This window comes from Oncorhynchus tshawytscha, linkage group LG15, assembly GCF_018296145.1.
Source record: "Oncorhynchus tshawytscha isolate Ot180627B linkage group LG15, Otsh_v2.0, whole genome shotgun sequence".
In the NCBI taxonomy this organism is placed as follows: domain Eukaryota; kingdom Metazoa; phylum Chordata; class Actinopteri; order Salmoniformes; family Salmonidae; genus Oncorhynchus; species Oncorhynchus tshawytscha.
The window spans coordinates 3,513,885-3,522,508 of NC_056443.1; positions in this window are offsets into that span (position 1 = coordinate 3,513,885).

The window sequence follows — 8,624 nt, forward strand, 5'->3', positions numbered from 1 at the left end:
TAACCTTTTGATATAGTTTACAGGTTCTTTCATAACCTTTTGATGTAGTTTACAGGTTCTTTCATAACCTTTTGATGTAGTTTACAGGTTCTTTCATAACCTGTTGATGTAGTTTACAGGTTCTTTCATAACCTTTTGATGTAGTTTACAGGTTCTTTCATAACCTTTTGATGTAGTTTCTTTCATAACCTTTTGATGTTCTTTTTCATAACCTTTTGATGTAGTTTACAGGTTCTTTCATAACCTTTTGATGTAGTTTACAGGTTCTTTCATAACCTTTTGATGTAGTTTACAGGTTCTTTCATAACCTTTTGATGTAGTTTACAGGTTCTTTCATAACCTTTTGATGTAGTTTACAGGTTCTTTCATAACCTTTTGATGTAGTTTACAGGTTCTTTCATAACCTTTTGATATAGTTTACAGGTTCTTTCATAACCTTTTGATGTAGTTTACAGGTTCTTTCATAACCTTTTGATATAGTTTACAGGTTCTTTATAACCTCCTCTATGGCGAATCTCCTCAGTAACCTCCCACTGGGGTCACACTGGTTGAATCAACATTGTGTGTGTGTGTGTGTGTGTGTGAGATACACCTACTCAGTTTCCATATTGTGTGAGCTTGTTAAGATTAGCTGACAAATTTGTATTGGTCAAAGATGTTATCCCAGAAACACTGTTTGCAATGTAAATGAGTTGGCACTATACATAGGCAGAGACCACCACTGTCCACTTCTGTGACACGCTCTTGTGCCTTCCCATATCCCAAGTCCGATCTGGGCCACCTCAGGGGATCCCAAGGAGGCATTGGACTGGCACAGATGCCCCTTAGCAGCCACACAACCCTTCAACACTGTGGAGCGTTCACTACTTCTTCCATACATCCCTGGACAGATTGTCTTCTGCCCGGGGATCTCCATTCTCAAAGGACTTTCTAAGCACTGGTTCAGGCACCGTAGTTTGCATAATGTGTGCACATGATAGACACGCTGATTTGCATCTATAGATGTGCCCACATCACTGTGTCTGTGCAGGAAAGCTACATTTGCATAGTTTAGCTGTCATTAAAATATGACAGAGAAGGAGGGAGAGACAGATGTGTGACGGACAGAGGGAGGAAAATGTGTTTATGTGAAGCGGGGCTCAGGGATTTGGATCCCATGGGCGCCACGTTTGGCGGGAGATATTTTTAGCACCCCCGCAGCAGCTTCGGTGTGAAACACTGTAAAACAATAGTGACACTGTTAATGAATGGGTAACGCTGAAGAGCAGAGGGAGGTTGTTGGTGTGTGTGTGTGTGTGACAGAACAATGGACACATTATTCCTGTGCTGCCTGGAACTGTACAGCGTTTACTCTTTGTTTACTGTGTCTGGTATCTCTGTATGAAGCAGCTGGCCGCAGGAGTGAGAAGACTTATCTGTGTGATCTGCTCCCAGTGGTGGTTGTGTTGGACCGGCCACGTAGTTAAACTATCCACACTTTGTCTGTCTGGCTGCCACCTCCAAGTCACTATGGGATGCTGTATTCACTCGTACACACACAATCTGCAATGTTTTGCTTTCAGTCTACCAGTGTAGACACATTCACCTTCATGGAAGGACTAAACCCCCCCCTCCCCCCCACTCACACACATTGTTTGTATTACAACCCTGGGGAGCACCAACACACTTCTGCATGTCCATATAGAGCACAGCTGATTGGAGACTATAGTCAGTGCACAGCATCAGTATGGCTATTAGCAATTCAAAACCAGTTAAGATACTATATGATACACCACTGAAGCTGTGACATGAGAAGGAGAAATTGATCAATGTCACTTTCCAAAGGCTGGAAACTGTCCACAGCTGACCAACCCTGGTCTTACCAGTTCTACTGTTATTACCAATTAGATGACCTGTTGTGTTTGGATGTTCTCTCTCTGTAACATTGTGGTGTGTGTGTGTGAGAGTGTTTCCCTGAAGGATTTTAGTTTTTTCACAGATGTGGCATAGTTAGCGTGGCAGTCGATCAATTAGCCATGGCAGGAAAATAAATGTTGATTGGGAAGGTAGTTTTGCCAGCTGTCTATTTTCGTAGTAATCATGGCCGAATACTGACAAGGCACGCAGGGCACTTGCCCAGGGGCCCTGACCTCCAGGGGGCCCCCCATTTTGATTTTGTTCGTCACTCTCACTCGGATATCATTAACATGGCAATAGTCATGGCATAATGTGTAGAATTGCAGGGAATTAGCTTTAAAACTGAAAGCATTTCTCCACCCCACAAATGATTTTTAATGGGAATCAATTGTTTGTTCCCCACAAGGATAGTTAAACGTGTGTGTGTGTGTGTGTGTGTGTGATATCAATCTACTACTTTATCTGTGTGTTTGCTATACAGCCTTTTGGTGACACTCCTTGCATATCTTTTTCCCCAGCCCCCCCCCCACCACAACACGTCACCTGATCTTTGTTGCTCTTGTTCAGTCCCCACGACTCGCTTTCATCTTCGTCCTCTCCCCGTGATGTCATCGACGCTGGGCTCCATGGCAACAGGCAGAGATATTCCTTTAGACAGGCAGTACCTTCAGCTCAGTGGAGAAGAGACGTGTTATAAATAGCACCTGATGTTTCTATGTGTTGGAAAATGATGAGACGTAAGACGCCGTTGGTCGTCACCAAGCTATGTTCTGCATATTGAACATTGGGCCTTTGTGACGAAGCTGTCATGTGATTCTACGGGGCCAATTGAAGAATGACGCCGACCCAAGATTTAGTTAATTTTTTTAATTTTTTATCAATGACAGCACTTCTCCTTAAGTAGAGTACATGCATTGAGCCAAGAAAAGCGCTTCACGTAATCGTTGCAACAGCATTAAGCAATGTTGTCATTTCCAACTTTTTTTCCAGTTCTCATTCATTCTCTCCTGTCCTTGACTGCTATGTGATAATGCTTAATTTGGTTTGATGCAGAAACACCAACAGATTCACTGATCACTTCTCCACTGCAGTGTGTGCCAAAATCTAGTAATGCGTGTGTACTACACTATGCCACCACCACCCACATCAAATCCGTAACACTGTGTGTGTGTGTGTGTGTGTGTGTGTGATAAAGAACCCATCTTCTCCGCAGGCCTCGGTGCAGAGAGCCCAGGGACCCAGATGTGTTTGGAACAGTTCCAGCTCTCACACCTCATCCACTCCCTGCTGCAGCCTGAACAGTAGTCCAAGGAGAATTGGCTCTCTCTGTGCTTTGATATAAAATGCCTGGGATTAAACAGCCTTTGCAGACTCTTAACATTCCTGTGTGCCCACTGCCTGGGCTTACCAACAACCCATACCATACTTCGCTACTGTGGCCTATTTATTGCCTTACCTCCTCACGCCATTTGCACACACTGTATATAGACTTATTTTCCTATTGTGTTGACTGTACGCGTGTTACTTCCATGTGTAACTCTGTTTGTGTCGCGCTGCTTTGCTTTATCTTGGCCAGGTCGCAGTTGTAAATGAGAACTTGTTCTCAACTAGCCTACCTGGTTAAATAAAGGTGATTTTTTTAAAAATTTTTTTTTTAAATTTTATAAATGGCCCAGTCACATGAGCTGCATGACTGGCTGGGGTAGGGTGGTGGTCATGGAGGGTCAAGGGTTACCTACCTCCGGACAGGAGTTTGTGCCCACCAGGCTGCCGCAAAGGCTTATGGAAGATGAAGTCTGGTGCCAGGCGGTGTAGTTTGGTTTACCACTATGGCTGCTCACTGGGCCACCGCTGAGGAACTCTCAAGCTCCCGCTCTCTGTCTGTCCGTGGGTGGGCCTCTGCTGATTTCCTGTGAATGAATCATTCATTATGCAAAAGATTATGGCTCATGTACTTGTTATGTCCCACTTTGGAAAATGGTGCAATGGTGATGTCATGTATTTGTTTGTGGAGTATGCTCATAGAAACCAAACTGTCCACTTTGTAAGGATGCTTGCGACCTGGCTGGTGTAACTATACCTCTCAGGCTGATGGCTACTGGAAGCCCTTTGGAGTTGGAGTCAGGTTTCCCCTTCCAGACAGTGATGGGTTGTACTCAGACCAGAGCACCTACTTAAGCCAGACTAAGTAGCCTAATAGCCCACTGTACATATGATATGGAATGCCTTCTCTGACCATTTGCTTCTTAAATTGCTTCTTCTGGTTATTGATAGTCATGCACCCATCAAGAAATAGTTTGTGAGAACTGCCATATCCCAATGAATAGATGATGAATTGAAAAACTCCAGGGCTGAGAGGGATGAAGCAAAGGGAATAGCAAATACATCTGGCATCACAGCAGATTGGCAAACATACTGTAAATTGAGAAATCACGTAACTAACAAAAACAAGAAGAAACTATACTATGGAACAAAGATGAATGATAGTCAAAAGCTCTATAGAGTACCTTAAATATAATTATAGTCAAGAAAAACAAACTAAATCTAGCCCCGTCCTTCATTGAGCAGATGGCTTGTTCATAACAAAACCCTTAAATATTGCAACCACTTTTAATAACTTTTATTGACAAGATTAGCAAATTGGGATTTACATGCAAACAAATGCTGAGCCTAAATATTCATGCATAACGGACCAAATAACGAACGACAAGCACTGTAGTTTTAAATAACGCAAAGTTAGTGTGGAAGAGGTGATGGCAATAATATTATCAATAAGGACAAACCACCTGGTGCCGACAACATGGATGGTAAATTACTGAGGTTGGTAGCGGAATACATTGACTCCTAAACTCAGCAAAAAAAGAAACGTCCTCTCACTGTTTTTATTTTCAGCAAAATTAACATGTAAGTATTTGTATGAACATAAGATTCAAACTGAGACACAAACTGAACAAGTTCCAGAGACGTGACAGAAATGGAATAATGTGTCCCTGAACAAAGGGGGAGGGGTCCAAATCAAAAGTAACAGTCAGTATCTGGTGTGGCCACCAGTTGCATTAAGTACTGCAGTGCATCTCCTCCTCATGCACTGCACCAGATTTGCTAGTTCTTGCTGTAAGATGTTACCCCACTCTTCCACCAAGGCACCTGCAAGTTCCCGGACAGTTCTGGGGGGAATGGCACTCACCCTCCAATCCAACAGGTCCCAGAGGAATCTCAATGAGATTGAGATCCGGGCTCTTCGCTGGCCATGGCAGAACACTGACATTCCTGTCTTGCAGGAAATCACACACAGAAAGAGCAGTATGGCTGGTGGCATTGTCATGCTGGAGGGTCATGTCAGGATGAGCCTACAGGAAGGGTACCACATGAGGGAGGAGGATGTCTTCCCTGTAACGTACAGCGTTGTGCTTGCCTGCAATGACAACAAGCTCAGTCCGATGATGCTGTGACACCCCAGACCTTGACGGACCCTCCACATCCAAATCTATCCCACTCCAGAGTACAGGCCTCGGTGTAACGCTCATTCCTTCAACGATAAACGTGAATCTGACAATCATCACTGGTGAGACAAAACTGCGACTCGTCAGTGAAGAGCACTTTTTGCCAGTCCTGTCTGGTCCAGCGACGGTGGGTTTGTGCACGTAGGCGGTGTTGTTGCCGGTGATGTCTGGTGAGGACCTGCCTTACAACAGGCCTACAAGCCCTTAGTCCAGCCTCTCTCAGCCTAATGATGACAGTCTGAGCACTGATGGAGGGACTGTGCATTCCTGGTGTAACTCGGGCATGATAATTAAATGTTTATAGTTCATTGAACAAGCATGGGAAACAGTGTTTAACCTCTCTGGTACCAGTGGGACGGTAGCATCCCTCCTCGACAACAGCCAGTGAAATTGCAGGGTGCCAAATTCAAAACAACAGAAATATCATAATGAAAATTCCTCAAACATCATTTTAAAGAAACTTCTTGTAAATCCAAATACGGTGTCCGATTTCAAAAAGGCTTTACGGCGAAAGCACACCATGCTTTTATTTGCGCCTAGTCACAGAAAACCATACAGCCATTTTCCATCCAAGGCGAGGGCTCACAAAAGTCAGAAATGGCGATTTTTTTAGATTAATCACTCACTTTTGATCTTCATCAGATGGCACTCACAGGACTTCATATTACACAATAAATGTGTGTTTTGTTAATATTTGTTCATCTTTATGTCCAAAAACCTCAGTTGAAATTGTCTCAAACATCCGGTGAAATTTCAGAGAGCCACGTCAAATTACAGAAATACTCATCATAAACATTGATGAAAAATACAGGTTTTATACATAGGACTAAAGATAAACGCCTTGTTAATCCAACCGCTGTGTCAGATTTCAAAAAGGCTTTACGGTGAAAGCACACCATGCGATTATATTAAGTCAGTGCCTAGCCACAGATAACATACAGCCATTTTCCAACCAAGGAAAATCAGAAATAGCGTTAAAATTAATCACTTACCTTTTGATCTTCATCTGGTGGCACTCCCAGGTCTCCATGTTAGACGATAAATGTTTGATAATGTCCCTCTTTATGTCCAAAAACCTCAGTTTTGTTGGTGCGTTTAGTTCAGTAATCCAAAGGCACAAAGCGCGCTCTCAACATCCAGACGAAAAGTCAAAAAAGTACAATAAAAGGTTGTAGAAACATGTCAAACGATGTTTAAAATCAATCCTCAGGTTGTTTTTGTCATAAAAATAATCAATATTTCAACCGGACAAAATCTACATCAATAGAAAAGGATAAACAAATGCTCGCTCCCGATCACACACTGGACTTGTGTCTGGAAATTTCCACTGTCCACTCATTGAAAGTGTATCTGTATCTCCCTCATTTTTCAAAGACTGGCCACATGTAGAAGAAGCCATAGAGATCGTGAACTGGGTCCTAAGTCTTTGTATGGTGGATAGGCTTTCAATGGAAAAACAGCCTTTCAAAATAATAGTACTTCCTGGATGGATTTTCCTCACGTCTTCGCCTGCCATATCAGTTTTGTTATACTCAGACATTATTTCAACCTCTTGGATATAGGGGGCGCTATTTTAATTTTTGGATGAAAAACGTTCCCGTTTTAAACAAGCTATTTTGTCACAAAAAGATGCTCGACTATGCATATATTTGACAGCTTTGGAAAGAAAACACACTGACGTTTCCAAACTGCAAAGATATTGTCTGAGTGCCACAGAACTGATGTTACAGGCGAAACCCAGATAAAAATCCAATCAGGAAGTGCCACATTTTTTGAAACCGCCTCATGCCAATGACTCCTTATATGGCTGTGAATGAGCTACAAATGAGCTTACATTTTCCACGCATTCCCCAAGGTGTCTACAGCATTGTGACATCTTTTTAGGGATTTCCATTGGAGTATGGCTGTAAGGGACCATATATAGCGAGTGGTCACATGGTGTCTCCCGGAGAAAATATTGCGTAAAATACTGAGGTAGCCATTTTTCCAATCGTTTCTTATGAGAAACCAATTGCCTCGACGGATATATTATCGAATACATATGTTAAAAACACCTTGAGGATGGATCCTAAACAACGTTTGCCATGTTTCTGTCGATATTATGGAGCAAATTTTGAAAAAAGTTCCGAATGCTGCCCCCTACCCTAGTGAAGTTAAACCCTTTACAATGAAGATTTGTGAAGTTACTGGATTTTTTAAAAATTGGATTTATTGGGTCCTGAAAAAGGGACGTTTCTTTCTTTGCTGAGTTTATTTGCCAGATCTTCAATTTAAGCCTAGAAGACGGAGTGTGCTCTTGGGCCTGGAGGGCCTGAGGGCACAGGTCATTACGAAGGTCATTCCGCTGCTCAAGAATAGCAAAGCACCCTGTTTTTAATGGTTCAAACAGCTGACCAATCACCCTGTTCCCGGTGTTTAGAAAACTTTTGAAAAAATACGACAAGGATATTTTACGTTTGAAAAAACTATCATTGATCATAACCTACTACCGGAAAAGGTAGGTGTTATGGATTTCCATCCTCTGTCTTATCATGGATGGAGAGTTGCCTATCTAATAGAACAGTTTTTTCTTTTATGGAAGCCTCCAAATTGTGGACAGAGGTTACAGTGAAATGCTTACTTACAAGCCCTTAACCAACAATGCAGTTCAAGAAAGAGTTAATAAAATAGTTACTAAATAAAGTAAAGAAATCAAATCAATCAAAAATAACACAAATGTACAGAACAATGACGAGGCTATATGCAGGGGGTACTGGGACCGAGTCTATGTGCGAGGCTACAGGTTAGGCAGGGTAATTTGTAAAGTGACTATGCATAGATAATAAACAGCGAATAGCAGCAGTGTAAAAACAAAGTGGTGGGGTGGGTGCATTGTTTTCTATTTTTACTAATGACCTTCCACTGACCTTGAATAAAGCCTGTGTCTATGTACGATGACGACTCAACAGTATACACATCAGCTACAACAGTAAAATAAATAACTGCCACCTTTAACAGAGCTAGAGTCAGTTTTAAAATGTGTCACTAGCAATAGCGACGTGACTTTACATTCAATAATCTGATTACTGTTATTTATTTAATCAACTATGCTTAATTGTTACCCAATTTTACATTAATCATGTAACGATTAACTCATTAGGATTTGGGGCACCAAGAGAGCGGTTGTTTTAGAGTTTAATTTGGGAGATGGTAACTCTTTAAAGGTCTTTTCCTATCACATCCATA